This window comes from Chiloscyllium plagiosum, unplaced genomic scaffold, assembly GCF_037043375.1.
Source record: "Chiloscyllium plagiosum isolate Xiang-an unplaced genomic scaffold, Cpla_swu_hap1 HiC_scaffold_6, whole genome shotgun sequence".
Lineage (NCBI taxonomy): Eukaryota > Metazoa > Chordata > Chondrichthyes > Orectolobiformes > Hemiscylliidae > Chiloscyllium > Chiloscyllium plagiosum.
The window spans coordinates 72,272,492-72,287,654 of record NW_028270144.1 but is presented as its reverse complement, the minus strand read 5'-3'; the positions used below and the strand labels follow the sequence as shown (position 1 = coordinate 72,287,654).

The following is a 15,163-nucleotide window of genomic DNA, read 5'->3' as shown; positions in this document are numbered from 1 at the left end:
GGTATATTGGGTCTAGGTCAATGTGCTTGTTGATAGAGTCCGTGGATGAAACTCCAGAAGACACAGTACAGCTGCGCTTCACAGGAGGCTCCAAAGCACTGAAGATGTCAAATGGACAGGGGGTGAAATGTCTGCAAATCACCTTCCCAGCTCGGCGATCATACCCACAACCACGACAACCAGCACCCCAGCTACAAATCTTTACACAAACCTTGAATGAGTCATATAAAATGGACCAAAAAGTGCAAGTTCTAACTAAAAATGTTCTGTCCCAATACAAATCCCACCAACGCTTACACTTCCCCCTGGGTGGTGCAATTTGCTGCTGAATTGTTGCACTTCTGCATAAAATAATTCCCATAGAAAATAGAACAGCAGAGTTCAGTAAAGAAAATATTTTTTTGTCAAGTTTATCTGTAGGTTTGAGGTTTGAGCCCCCCCATCAGCAGGTCCTGTGGTTGGGAGGTGGTTTTTAATCTGCAGGGGAAAGGATCAAATTGTTGGGGAAGTTGGGTGGGCTATGGCCTAAGCCATGGGGTGGAAGAGTACTCTTGGAACTCTGGAAGCTGGGAGATCCTGGGAATCACAATGAGGCTGGAGGGTGGACAATAACTTGAGAGGGGCGAAGGAGGAGATCTGGGGGTGGGGGGGCATTGGAGGACTAAAGGGGAGGTCAGAAGTCTGAGAAAGGAACTGGATGTCTGAATAGTGCAGTTGGAGACCCGATGGTGTAGTCAAAGTTCTGGAAAAAGGATTTAGTGTGAACCTTGAGTTGGGGTTTGGTTGATCAGTGTTGGAGACCACATGGAGAAAGTTTGGAGTGGGCGGCCATTAGCCTGGCACAGTGCACTGAGCAGATGGATATAAAGGCAACTGCCTCCTTAACGTATCCAATTCCTACTTGGATGCATTGTTAATTATCAATCACAATTAAAATCAAAACACTGAATAGCTGACATCCTCTTATTAGTTTAGTTATAGCCTCATTTAAAGTGTCAAACCACTTGCTTGGCGTGAGTTGGGTGTCTGTTCACCTTCTCACCTTGGTTGATAAAGGGAAAAAAAACATGAAAAACTTGTATTTAAGTAGTTTCTTTCAAGGTGTGAGAACGGCCCAAAGCATTTCAAAGCCAATTGAAGTGCAATCAATGTGGAGAAAAGCTGAAAGTCTGTAAAGTGAGTGGACTGGAGTTTAAAATCTAATTTTTAACAGTTTCAGACCTCCTGTCCAAAACTTAACCTTTTAGGTGGTTAAAATCCACCTTTGAAGTCAATCCCCCAAAATTAACCAATCTGGCTAAAAATATCAGACTTCAGTCTTGGGTTAAAAAGAGATTGTTTGAATGTGAAGTAAAGGCCATTCTCCCTAAACGCAAACAATACACACACAAATTTGGAATGGATTTGTGTCTGCTGATTTTCAACATAGTAATTGCTTTGGGTGGGTTGAGAGTTTTAGATAGAGAGAAAGGCTGCATAGACTCACGCAGTCATAGAGATGGTCATGGATGGAAACAGACCCTTTGGTCCAACTCATCCAAGCCGACCAGATATCCAAACCTAATCAAGTCCCATTTGCCAGCATTTGGCCATATCCCTCTAAACCCTTCCAAAAAATATACCCAATCAGATGCCTTTTAAATGTTGCAATTGTACCAGCTTCCACCATTTCCTCTGGCAGCTCATTCCACACACACACCAGCCTCTGCGTAAAAACTTTGCCCCTTAGGTCCCTTTTATATCTTTCCCCTCACACCATAAACTTATGCTCTCTTGTTCTGGACTCTCCCACCCCAGGGAAAAGATTTTGTCTATTCAACATATCCATGCCCCTCGTGATTTTATCGACTTCTACAAGGTCACCCGCTCAGCCTCTGACTCTCCAGGGGAAACACCCCCAGCCTATTCAGCCTCTTCCTATAGAGATTCCAATGATCCAAAAATCTGAAACCTTCTCCCATGGACCAGCACCTCAGCCATGCATTCATTGCTCTATTCTCCTATTCCTGCCCTCACTAGCACATAGCACTGGGAGTAATCCAGATATTACTACTCTTGAAAGCCCCCTTTTTAAATTCCGCCTAACTTTCTGTATTCTCCCTTCAGAATCTCATCCTTTTCCCTTCCTATGTCATTGGTTCCAATGTGTACAATGACATCCTGCTGGTCCCTCTTCCCTTTGAGAACATTCTGCACCCTCTCTGAGACATCCTTTATTCTGGCACCAGGAAGGCAACACACCATTCTGATTTTTTGCTGCTGGTTAAAGGTGAGAGGGGAAAAATTTATAAGGGACCAAAGGGGCAGAATGTAGTTTGTGTATGGAATGTGTTAGAACATAGAACATAGAACAGTACAGCACAGAACAGGCCCTTCAGCCCACGATGTTGTGCCGACCACTGATCCTCATGTATGCACCCTTAAATTTCTGTGACCATATGCATGTCCAGGAGTCTCTTAAATATCCCCAATGACCCTGCCTCCACAACTGCTGCTGGCAACGCATTCCATGCTCTCACAACTTTCTGTGTAAAGAACCCGCCTCTGACATCCCCTCTATACTTTCCTCCAACCAGCTTAAAACTATGACCCCTCGTGTTAGTCATTTCTGCCCTGGGAAATAGTCTCTGGCTATCAACTCTATCTATGCCTCTCATTATCTTGTATACCTCAAGAGGAAGTGGTGGATGTTGGTATATTTACATTTAAAAGGCACGTGGATGGTTATATGAATAAATAGGTTTAGAGGGGCATGGGCCAAATGCTGGCAAATGGGACTAGATTAATTTAGGATGTCTGGTTGGCATGGAAGAGTTAGAATGAATTGTTTCCGTCCTGTACATCTCTATGACGGAATTCAGCAGTTTTGGCACTAAACCAAATAACACCTCAGACAGTAAAAGCAAAATACTACAGATGCTGCAGGTTTGAAATAATGGACTTGAAAGCATTAACTTTGTTTCTCTGTCCATATATCCGTCAGACCTCTGAGTTTCACCAGCACTTTTTGTTGTTATTTAGCACCTCGGCTGATGTTAGCTCTTTCAGTCTTTGATGGGATTAAGAAGTAATCTTAAAACAAAGCCACTTAACCCAGAAAACAGTCTGTTACATTATCACAATTTCTTTACTCAATCTTCATTTCATCTGCTCTTCTGTTCTGCTCAATTCCCTGACCTTTCAGCATCATAAACTGCTCTCCTAAGCACCTTTCATTGATGGATGTTTCCTGACTACCTTTTTGCTCTTCGTGCAGAAAATCTTTCTGCGACAGCGAATTTCTGTGAATTTTTTTTTTGACTTCTGCCTCGTTCTCCATCCTCCCACCTGTAATACCTAAAGCAAAATGGTCAGGGACTTTCAGTGAGCCCTCACAGCAGGAAAGTCCCTTGTGAAGAAGAATGACGCTGCCTCCCTTGTACCATTTCCCAATTGTCATCCCACTATCTCAAACTGTTTGACATTGAAAGCAAAACTAAATCAACATTCTCAATATTGATATTTCTGGAATATTTAGCATAAAATCGCGCAACAGCTAAGTTCGAAAACCGCCTTTTATCACCAAAGACAACAAAGACTTCAGGAAACGATGAATTTTGCACCACAATCAGTATGTACCATGTTAAATAAAGCAAAAAAAAAACCCTGAAATCGCTGGCAATTCGCTGTTGGGAAATAGGAGCTGCGTGAAATCTGTCACAATGATACGATCTTTGAAAAGGTGAAAAAGCAGCTAGATTTCAACAGAGAAAACTCACTGGCGTCAGTAATTTCTGCAGCCAGTGATTTTCAAAACTTGTCTAAGCAAGATTGCAAAGACCGTCGCTTTTAGAAATCTAAAGGAGAATATGATTCCAACCCTAGACAGCACGGCTCTTCTGGATGGCTTACTTACAGTGAATTGAACCGAACCGTGAACCGAGCGCCTACTTGGAGTGGAGACAGAGAGGTGACTGCCCAGAGAAGCGCTGGTCTCTGTACTACGGTTTATGTAAATCAAGGACAACTCCAAACTCAGCGGGGCTGTACCTTCCTGCAAGTTCTGAGGTTCTCTGCAGTGTCCCAGAACTCCCAGTTCTTCAGGCGCTTTCACCAAAGAACCACGGGAAGACCCGTTGCAACATGTTGAGCAATTGTCCAATGTCTCCAGGGCTTGGGAGAGAATGAAATATAAACTGAAAAGAAACAAGGGATTAAAAAAGAAAAAAATTAAACAGGAATGTGCTCTAAAAAAAAGAAAAAAAAAATGAAATATAAACTGAGATAGTTACACAGGAAATGTTAGATATGTTAAAACTATGTGTTACTGCCCACCCCACACCCTATTGAGGAAACCCACTGCCGGCTTCACTTCTGCGTTCTAACGGGCACAATCCAATACCCCAACTTTCTGAACTCCTAAACCTCTGACTTGCACCTTCAAACCTGGACACTCCAATGACCCTCTTACACTCTGTGACCACCCCCACCCTCTCTGAGCTACCCCTAATCCTCTAAGCCTGAACCCTCCAATTCTTCTCTGGGTCTTCAATATCCCCTGACCCTCCAAACCCTCCCTTGTGATTTTTTTTCTGACCCTGTATTCCAACTCCTCAGTTTGCCTGCTCCCCCACCCTGATGTTCTGACCTCAACTTCCCCTGACCCAAATTCACCACATTGACACCTCAACCACTGAGCCACCTACCCACCCACCAGACAAATATTCATTAACACACTGAAAAGAAATATCCACCACTGTTTGTTACTCAATGAATGAAGACTTACCAGAATAAGGCAGCTAGCACTTAAAAGGTGGCATAACTTGTCTTCCCTCTATTGAGCTTGCACTATGGACAAAGAATCCAATGAAAGCCCACTTCAAATTTCAGTGCAACGTGTTTATTCAATTCCCATTTCCTTGTTCCCCATTATTATTTCTTCTGCCTAATTCTCTAAGTGGCCTCTGTCCACTTTGGCGTATCCTTTCTTATATATTTAAAGAAGCTCTTCCTGTCTACTTTCCCCCCCCACTTTCTTTTGGTCATTGTCATTAGCTTTTAAAGCATTCCCAATCTTTCACTTCGCCACTAGTTTTTGCTACATTGTATACAGTTCTTTCAATGTAATAAATTTATATTTAACTTTCTGAATTAAGATTAGATTACTTACAATGTGGAAACAGGCCCTTCGGCCCAACAAGTCCACACCGCCCTGCCGAAGCGCAACCCACCCATACCCCTACATTTACCCCTTTACCTAACACTACGGGCAATTTAGCATGGCCAATTCACCTGACCTGCACATCTTTGGACTGTGGGAGGAAACCGGAGCACCCGGAGGAAACCCACGCAGACACGGGGAGAACGTGCAAACTCCACACAGTCAGTCGCCTGAGGCGGGTATTGAACCCGGGTCTCTGGCGCTGTGAGGCAGCAGTGCTAACCGCTGTGCCACCGTGCCGCCCACAAATTAAACATGGCTGCTTTATCCCCTTTTCAGACTGTTTCTTCTACACTGGTATATGTCTTTCCTATGTGATTCATTCTTTTTTAAAACATTTGGCATTGTTCCTCAACCATCTTTTCTGTTAAAGTCCTTTTCCAATGTAGACAAGAAGGAGGCTGGAAGAACACAGCAAGCCAGGCAGCAACAGGAGGTGGAGAAGAACATAAAAAAGAAAAAAAGTATTCAATGTACCCTATACAAGACCTATTTATGTATCTATTCACATAGATACCAAAGTGGTACAAGAAAAGACAGAGTCCACAAGCATAAAGAAACACAGCAAACAGTGTTAAAGGGGAGGAAATTGTTTTCAAATAAAGGCCAATATTAATGGCTGTTTAATTAATGCTTGAAACAAAATAAATAAATTAATGACACACATAGAGGTTAACAAACATGATCTTATAGCCATTATGGAGACATGGTTACAAGGAGATCACAGCTGAAAATTAAATAATCTGGGCATGTGTCTCTTCAGAAAGACAGGCAGAAAATAAGGGTGGTGGGGTAGTTTTGTTACCATGAGATAAATAAGAATGATAGCAATACATGATCTTTATTGCATAATGTAGTGTACAATAGACAATAGACAATAGTTGCAGGAGTAGGCCATTCTGCCCTTCGAGCCTGCACCACAATTCAATATGATCATGGCTGATCATCCTTAATCAGTATCCTGTTCCTGCCTTATCTCCATAACCCTTGATTCCACTATCCTTGAGAGCTCTATCCAACTCTTTCTTAAATGAATCCAGAGACTGGGCCTCCACTGCCCTCTGGGGCAGAGATTTCCACACAACCAACCCTCTCTGGATGAAGAAGTGTCTCCTCATCTCTGTCCTAAATGGTCTACCCCGTATTTTTAAGCTGTGTCCTCTGGTTTGGCACTCACCCATCAACAGAAACATGTTTCCTGCCTCCAGAGTGTCCAATCCTTTAATAATCTTATATGTCTCAATCAGATCCCCTCTCAGTCTTCTAAACTCAAGGTATACAAGCCCAGTCGCTCCAGGCTTTCAGTGTAAGGTAATCCTGCCATTCCAGGAATTGACCTCGTGAACCTACGCTGCACTCCCTCAATAGCCAGAATGTCTTTCCTCAAATTTGGAGACCAGAACTGCACATAGTACTCCAGGTGTGGTCTCACTGGGGCCCTGTACAGCTGCAGAAGAACCTCTTTGCTTCTATACTCAATCCCTCTTGTTATGAAGGCCAGCATGCTATTAGCCTTCTTCACTACCTGCTGTACCTGCATTGCTTACCTTCATTGACTGGTGTACAAGAACACCCAGATCTCTCTGTACTGCCCCTTTACCTAAATTGATTCCATTCAGGTAGTAACCTGCCTTCCCTTTCTTGCCACCAAAGTGGATAACCATACATTTATCCACATTAAACTGCATCTGCCATGCATCTGACCACTGACCTAACTTGTCCAGGTCACCCTGTAATCTCCTAACATCCTCCTCACATTTCACCCTGCCACCCAGCTTAGTATCATCAGCAAATTTGCTAATGTTATTGCTAATACCATCTTCTATATCATTAACATATATAGTAAAAAGCTGCGGTCCCAGTACTGATCCCTGCAGTACCCCACTGGTCACTGCCTGCCATTCCGAAATGGAGCCATTTATCACTACTCTTTGTTTCCTATCAGCCAACCAACTTTCAATCCAAGTTAGTATTTTGACCCCAATACCATGCGCCCTAATTTTGCTCACTAACCTCCTATGTGGGACTTTATCAAAAGCTTTCTGAAAGTCCAGGTACACTACATCTACTGGATCTCCCTCGTCCATCTTCAGAGTTACATCCTCAAAAAATTCCAGAAGATTAGTCAAGCATGATTTCCCCTTCATAAATCCATGCTGACTCTGACCTATCCTGTTACTACTATCCAGATGTGTCATAATTTCATCCTTAATAATAGACTCCAGCATCTTTCCCACCACTGAGATCAGACTAACTGGTCTAAAATTTCCTGCTTTCTCTCTCCCACCTTTCTTAAAAAGTGGTACAACATTAGCCACCCTCCAATCTGCAGGAACTGATCCCGAATCTATCAGCCTCTGGAAAATAATCACCAACGCATCCACGATTTCTCGAGCCACCTTCTTCAGTACCCTGGGATGTAGACCATCAGGCCTTGGGGACTTATCAACCTTCAGACCTAACAGTCTCTCCAACACCAATTCCTGGCAAATATAAATTCCCTTCAGTTCAGGTCCTTCAGCCACTGTTACCTCAGGGAGATTGCTTGTGTCTTCCCCAGTGAACACAGATCTGAAGTACCAATTCAATTCTTCTGCCATTTCTTTGTTCCCCGTAATATATTCCCCTGTTTCTGTCTTCAAGGGCCCAATTTTAGTCTTAATCATATTTTTTTTCCTTTCACATACCTAAAAAAGCTTTTACTATCCTCCTTTATATTTTTGGCCAGTTTACCTTTGTACCTCATTTTTTCTCTGCGTATTTCCTTCTTAGTAATCCTCTGTTGTTCTTTAAAAGCTTCCCAGTCCTCCGTTTTCCCACTTATCTTTGCTATGTTATACTTTTTCTCTTTTAACTTTATATGTTTCTTAACTTCCCTCGTCAGCACGGCCACCCATGCCTCCTCCTAGGATCTTTCTTCCTTTTTGGAATGAACTGATCCTGCAACTTCTGCATTATACACAGAAATATCCACCATTGTTCCTTCACTGTCATCCCTGCTAAGGTATTGCACCATTGAACATTGGCCAGCTCCTCCCTCATAGCTCCATAGTTCCCTTTATTCAACAGAAATATTGTCACTTCCGATTGTACTCTCTCCCTCTCAAATTGCAGATTGAAGCTTATTGTATTATGGTCACTACTTCCTAATGGCTCCTTCACTTCAAGGTCCCTGACCAATTCTGGTTCGTTGCACAATACCAGATCCAGAATTGCCTTCTCCCTGGTCGGCTCCAGCACCAGCTGTTCTAAGAATCCATCTCTGAGGCACTCCACAAAGTCTCTTTCTTGAGGTCCAATACCATCCTGATTCTCCCAGTCTACCTGTGTGTTGAAATCCCCCATAACAACTGTCGTAACATCTTTGCGACAGGCCAATTTCAGCTCCTGATTTAACTTACATCCGACATCCAGACTATGTTTGGGGGCCTGTAGATAACTCCCAAGAGGGTCTTTTTACCCTTAATATTTCTCAGCTCTATCCACACTGACTCTACATCCCCTGATTCTAGGTCGCCCCGCGCAAGGGACTGAATATCATCCCTTACCAACATGGCCACCCCACCCCCTCTGCCCATCAGTCTGTCCTTACGATAGCACATGTAGCCTTGAATATTCATTTCCCAGGCCCTGTCCACTTGAAGCCACGTCTCAGTTATCCCTACAATAACGTATCTGCCAATTTCCAAAAGTACGTATAGGTAGAGATGAGAACTAACAAGTGGAAGAAGACATGGAGTTTAGAAGGATGACGGAGGTATCTAAATGAAACATACAGAATACTGAGTAGATGCTGGGAAGATGTTTCCATTGATAGGAGAGACGAGGACCCAAGTGCACAGCCTTAGAGTAAAGGGTTTGGAGTGTACCCCTGATTCAGGACTCGAAGAAGGGTTACACCTGAAACATCGGCTTGTCCACCTTCGATGCTGCCTGGCTTGCTGTGTTCTTCCAGCCTCCAGCTTATCTACATTGGATTCCAGCATCTGCAGTGACTTTTTGTCTCTAAATGATCTTTTTGTTGGCAGATCAGGATCAAAGGCCAAGTGGCCTACTCATGTTCCTTGTTTATAAGACTATAAGACCATAAGACTTAGGAACAGAAACTAGGCCATTCAGCCCATTGAGTCTGCTCTGCCATTCAATTATGGCTGATAGATTTCTCTACCCTTCTCCCAATTTCTCTTGATCCATAACTCTTGATCCCCTTAATACTCAAGAACCTATCTATCTCAGTCTTAAATATACTCAATGACCTGGCCTCCACAGCCTTCTTTGGCAATGAGTTCCACAGAATCACCATTCTCTGGCTGAAGAAGTTTTTCCTTATCTCCATTCTAAAAGGTCTTCCCTTTACTCTAAGGCTGTGCCCTTGGGTCCTAGTCTCTCCTATCAATGGAAACACCTTCCCAACATCTACTCAGTATTCTGTATGTTTCAATTAGATCTCTCCTCAACCTTCTAAACTCCATGTCTTCTTCCTCTTGTTAGTTCATTTATTGCTATCATTCTTATTCTCTCTCATGGAAACAAAGCTACCCCACCACCATTATTTTCCACCTGTCTTTCTGAAGACACACGTGTCCTGAGTATTTAATTTTCAGATTTGATTTCCTTGTAACCATGTGTTCATAGTGGCTATAAGATAGTATTTGTTAATCTCTATTTGTGTCATTAATTTGTTTATTCGTTTCAAACATTAATTAAGGAAGCATTAATTTTGCCCTATTTTGGAAACCATTTTCCCCCATTTAACACTAATTGCTGCCTTTGTTTATGCTTATATAATCTGTCTTTTCTAGTATCACTTTGGTAGCTATCTGAAAGCGGATAGATAAATAGATCTTGTGAAGGGTAAATTGAATACTTTTTTTCTTTTTTTATATTCTTTGGTTAAATGTACAAAGAGAGGGGACTATCTAGGCAGAGGCACAGACAGAAGTTTCTGTGGCCAGCAGCAAGAAATCAGAATTGTGTGTTGCCTCCCTGATGCCAGGATCAAGGATGTCTCAGAGAGCATGCAGAATATTCTCAAAGGGAAGAGGGGCCAGCAGGAGGACATTGTACACATTGGAACCAATGACATAGGAAGGGAAAGGAAAAGAGTCTGAAGGCAGAATGTAGAAAGTTAGGCAGAAATTTTAAAAGGAGATCCTCAAGAGTAGTAACATCTGGATTACTCCTGACGCTACAAGCTAGTGAAGGGAGGAATAGGAGGAAGGAGCAGATGAATGTGTGCCTGAGGAGCTGGTGTATGGGAAAAGGATTCCCATTTTTGGATCATTGGAAGCTGTTTTGGGGTAGAAGTGACCTGTACAAGAAGGACGGATTGCACCTAAATTGGAAGGGGACTAATATGCTAGCAGGGAGATTTGCGAGAGCTGCTCGGGAGAATTTAAACTAGTAAGGCGGGGAGGGGGTGTGTGGTGGGACACGGAGATAGTGAGGAAAGAGATCAATCTGAGACTGGTACAGGTGAGAACATAAGTGAGTCAAAATGTCAGGGCGGGCAGGGACAAAGCAGAGAACAAGGTAGGACTGATAAATTAAACTGCATTTATTTCAACGCTGCTGGAACAGCGCAGCAGGTCAGGCAGCATCCAGGGAACAGGAGAATCGTCGATTCTTCTGTTTCCTGGATGCTGCCTGACCTGCTGCGCTGTTCCAGCAACACATTTTCAGCTCTGATCTCCAGCATCTGCAGACCTCACTTTCTCCTGCATTTATTTCAATGCAAGAGGCCTAACAAGGAAGGCAGATGAACTCAGGGCATGGTTAGGAACATGGGACTGAGATATCATAGCAATTACACAAACATGGCTCAGGGATGGACAGGACTGGTAGCTTAATGTTCCAGGATACAAATGCTACAGGAAGGATAGAAAGGGAGGCAAGAGAGTAGGGGGAGTGGCGTTTTTGATAAGGGGAAAGCAATTCAGCTGTACTTGGGCAGAATATTCCTGGGAGTACATCCAGGAAAGTTATTTGCATGCAACTGAGAAATAGGAAAGGGGGGAGTACATCCAGGAAAGTTATTTGCATGCAACTGAGAAATAGGAAAGGGATGATCACCTTATTGGGATTGTATTGTAAATCTTCCAAATGTCAGCAGGAAATTGAGAAACAAATTTGTAAGGATATCTCAGTTATCTGTAAGAATAATAAGGTGGTAATGGTAGGGGATTTTAACTTTCCAAACATAGACTGCGACTACCATAGTGTTAAGGGTTTAGATGGAAAGGAATTTGTTAACTGTGTACAATAAAATTTTCTTATTCATTATGTGGATGTACTGACTAGAGAAGGTGCAAAACTTGACCTATTCCTGAGAAATAAGGCAGGGTAGGTGACTGAGGTGTCAGTGGGGGAGCACTTTGGGGCCAGCAACCATAATTCTGCTCGTTTTAAAATAGTGATGGAAAAGGATAGATTGGATCTAAAGTTGGAAGTTCTAAATTGGAGAAAGGTCAGTTTTGAATTAGGCAAGAGCTTTCAAAAGTTGACTGGGGACAGATGTTTGCAGGTAAAAGGATGGCTGGAAAATGGGTAGCCTTCAAAAATGAGTTAACGAGAGTTCAGAGACAGGCTATTCCTGTTAAGGCTGGTAAGTGTAGGGAATGCTGGATGACGAGAGAAATTGAGTGTTTGATTAAGAAAAAGAAGGAAGCGTCTGTTAGGTGTAGACAGGATAGATCGAGTGAATCCTCAGAGCAGTATTAAAGCAATAGGTGTATACTTAAGAGGGAAATCAGGAGGGTAAAAAGGGGACATGAGATAGCTTTGGCAAATAGAGTTAAGGAGAATCCAAAAGGAATTGATTAATGTATTAAGGACAAAAGGGTAACTAGGGAGCGAATAGGGCCCCTCAAAGATCAGAAAGGCTGCCTTTGTGTGGAACCACAGGAGATGGAGGAGGTACTAAATGAGTATTTTGCCTCAGTGTTTGCTGTGGAGAAGGACATGGAAGATATAGAATGTGAGGAAATAGATAGTGATATCTTGAAAAATGTTCATATTACAGAGGAGGAAGTGCTGGATGTCTTGAAACACATAAAAGTGGATAAATTCCTGGGACCTGATCAGGTGTAGCCTAGAACACTGTGGGAAGCTAGGAAAATGATTGCTCGGCTCCTTGCTGAGATATTTGTATCATCGATAGTCACAGGTGAGGTGTTGGAAGACTGGAGGTTGGCTAACGTGGTGCCACTATTTAAGAAATTTGATAAGGAAAAGCCAGACCAGTGAAACAGACATTGTTGGTGCACAAATTGTTGGAGGGACAGGAATTACATTCATTTGGTAAATCAAGGAATAGGCAATATGGCTTTGCACATGGGAAATCATGTCTCACAAACTTGATTGAGTTTTTTGAAGAAGTAACAAAGAGGATTGATGAAGCCAGAGTGGTGGACATAATCTATATGAACTTCAGTATTGCATTCAGCAAGGTTCCTCATGATAGATTGGTTAGCAAGGTTTTATCTTATGGAATACAGGGAGAACTAGCCATTTGGATACAAAACTGGCTTGAAGGTAAAAGACAGAGGGTAGTGGTGGAGGGTTGCTTTTCAGACTGGAGGCCTGTGACCAGTGGAGTGCCACAAGGATTGGTAATGGGGCCATTGTTTTTTGTCATTTATATAAATGGTTTGGATGTGAGCTTAAGAGGTATAGTTAGTAAGTTTGCAGATGACACCAAAATTGGAGGTGTAGTGGACAGCAAAGAAGTTACCTCAGAGTACAACTGCATCTTGATCAAATGGGCCGATGGGCTGAAAAGTGGCAGATGGAGTTTAATTTAGATAAATGTGAGGTGCTGCATTTTGGAAAAACAAATCAGAGCAGGACTTATACACTTAATGGTAACGTCCTAGGGAGTGTTGCTGAACAAAAAGACTTTGGAGTGTAGGTTCATAGTTCAGTAGATAGGATAGTGAAGAAGGTGTTTGGTATGCTTTCCTTTATTGGTCAGATCATTGAGTATAGGAGTTGGGAGGTCATGTTGCGGCTGTACAGGACATTGGTTAGGCCACTGTTGGAATATTGTGTTCAATTCTGGTCTCCTTCCTATCAGAAGGATGTTGTGAAACTTGAAAGGGTACAGAAAACATTTACAAGTATGTTGACAGGGTTGGAGGATTTGAGCTATATGGAGAGACTGAACAGGCTGGGGCTGTTTTCTCTGAAGCGTCGCAGGCTGAGGGGTGACCTTATAGAGGTTTATAAAATCATGAAGGGCATGGATAGGATAAATAGACAGTCATTTCCCTAGTTTTGGGGAGTCCATAACTAGAGGGCATAGGTTTAAGGTGAGAGGGAAAATATTTAAAAGAGACCCAAGGGGCAACTTATTCACGCAGAGGATGGTGCGTGTATGGTATGAGCTGCCAGAGGAAGTGGTAGTGGCTAGTACAATTTCAGCATTTAAAAGGCATCTGGATGGGTAAATAATAGGAAGAGTTTAGAGGGACATGGTCTAGTGCTGCAAATGGGACTAGATAGGTTGGGATATCTGGTCAGCATGGACGGGTTAGACCAAAGGATCTGTTTTCAGGCTGTACATCTCTATGACTCAATGACTCTATTTCATCCTCAAGCAGCAGATTTCCAACTCAATTAAGTCACCAGATATTTATCAAGTCAGAGACTTGGAGAGAGATGAAGTGGTGGTAAAAGTATTTGGCAAACCATTCTCTCATTAATTCATGGGACTTGTCACTCATTGGCTAGCCCGACATTTATTGTCCATCCTAAGTTGCTCTTGCAAAGTTGATGGTGAGCTGCCTTCTTAGCAGTACAGAAAATAGAAACAAGGGGAGACTGGTTGGCCCTTTGAGCCTACTCCTTCACTCAATATGATTATGGTTGGTCATCCAACTCAGTACCCTGTCCCTGTTTTCTCTCCATATCATCTGAAAACTTTGGTCCGATGAATTTTATCTAACACCTTCTTGAATGTTTTGGACTCAACTGCTTTCCGTGCCAGAGAGCTTCACAGGCTCAATACCCTGAGGGTGAAGAAATTCCCCATCTCATTTCTAAATGGCCTACCCCTGTTTCCTTACACTGTGACTCCTGGATCTGGAACAATTCTTGAGCTGCTGTAGTTTATTTGCTGTATGTAGGCCCACGATGCTGTTAGGGAGGGAGTTTGAGGATTTTGACCCAGCAGCACTGAAGGAACGGTGATGTATTTGCAAGTAAGGACAATGAGTAGTTTGGAGGGGAACCCACAGGTGGTACTGTTCACGTGTATGTGCTGTCGTTGTCCTTCTAGATGACTGGGTTGTGGATTTGAGAGGTGCTGCCCAAGGAGCCTTGATGAATCTCTCCATTGTACCTTGTAGATCGTACAGACTGCTACTGTTTAATGTTGGTGGTGGAGGGATACTGCAGTGATTGTAATGAGGTCACCCAGGTGGAACTCATAATCTATGAGTTCCCTGTTTGGGGCTGTTAACCTGGTCCAATCAGGGAGCCCGAGCTGACAGATATTAACAAAAGAATCAGGGGTCAAAGCCAGGGCTCCTTTGATCGTCCTCACTTTATCTTCTACAACAGGTGTAATCCAGTTTTGTTGATCATGTAGCCCAAGTAGGTCACTTGGGGTGTCTGGAACACACATTTCCCATTCTAAGGCTTATGCCCACCATGGAGAAATGTCTCAGGACTATGTACACGTTTTCTAAATGCTTTTTATTGGTCTTCTTTGTTAGCACATTATCCAGATGAAAGGCGACCTGGGGTAGACCTCATAAAATGTTCTACATCATTTGCTGAAAAATGACACAGGCTGATGGTACCCCAGATGGTGGTCTCATATATTGGTACTAACCATTTTGGGTATTAATTATAGCATACCTTTGGAATCTTCATCTAACTGCGATTACAAGTATTCATGGCTCATGTCCAGCTTCGTGAAGGACAGCTGCTCTCTAGTTTGCATACAAGTCCTCTATGTGA

At 42.8% G+C, this 15,163-nt stretch overlaps 1 protein-coding gene across 2 annotated transcripts in view; it reads right to left on the bottom strand.

Annotated features, from left to right (window-relative positions):
* The window catches only part of LOC122550652 (interleukin-18 receptor 1-like), an 87,018-nt gene extending 82,977 nt beyond the window's left edge, over window positions 1-4,041 (bottom strand). For both annotated transcript variants that reach the window (XM_087988118.1, XM_087988119.1), the window contains exon 1: window positions 3,896-4,041. The gene's annotated coding sequence lies outside the window, so the exon portion shown is untranslated. The remainder of the gene's footprint in view (window positions 1-3,895) is intronic.
* Window positions 4,042-15,163: the final 11,122 nt, after the last annotated feature.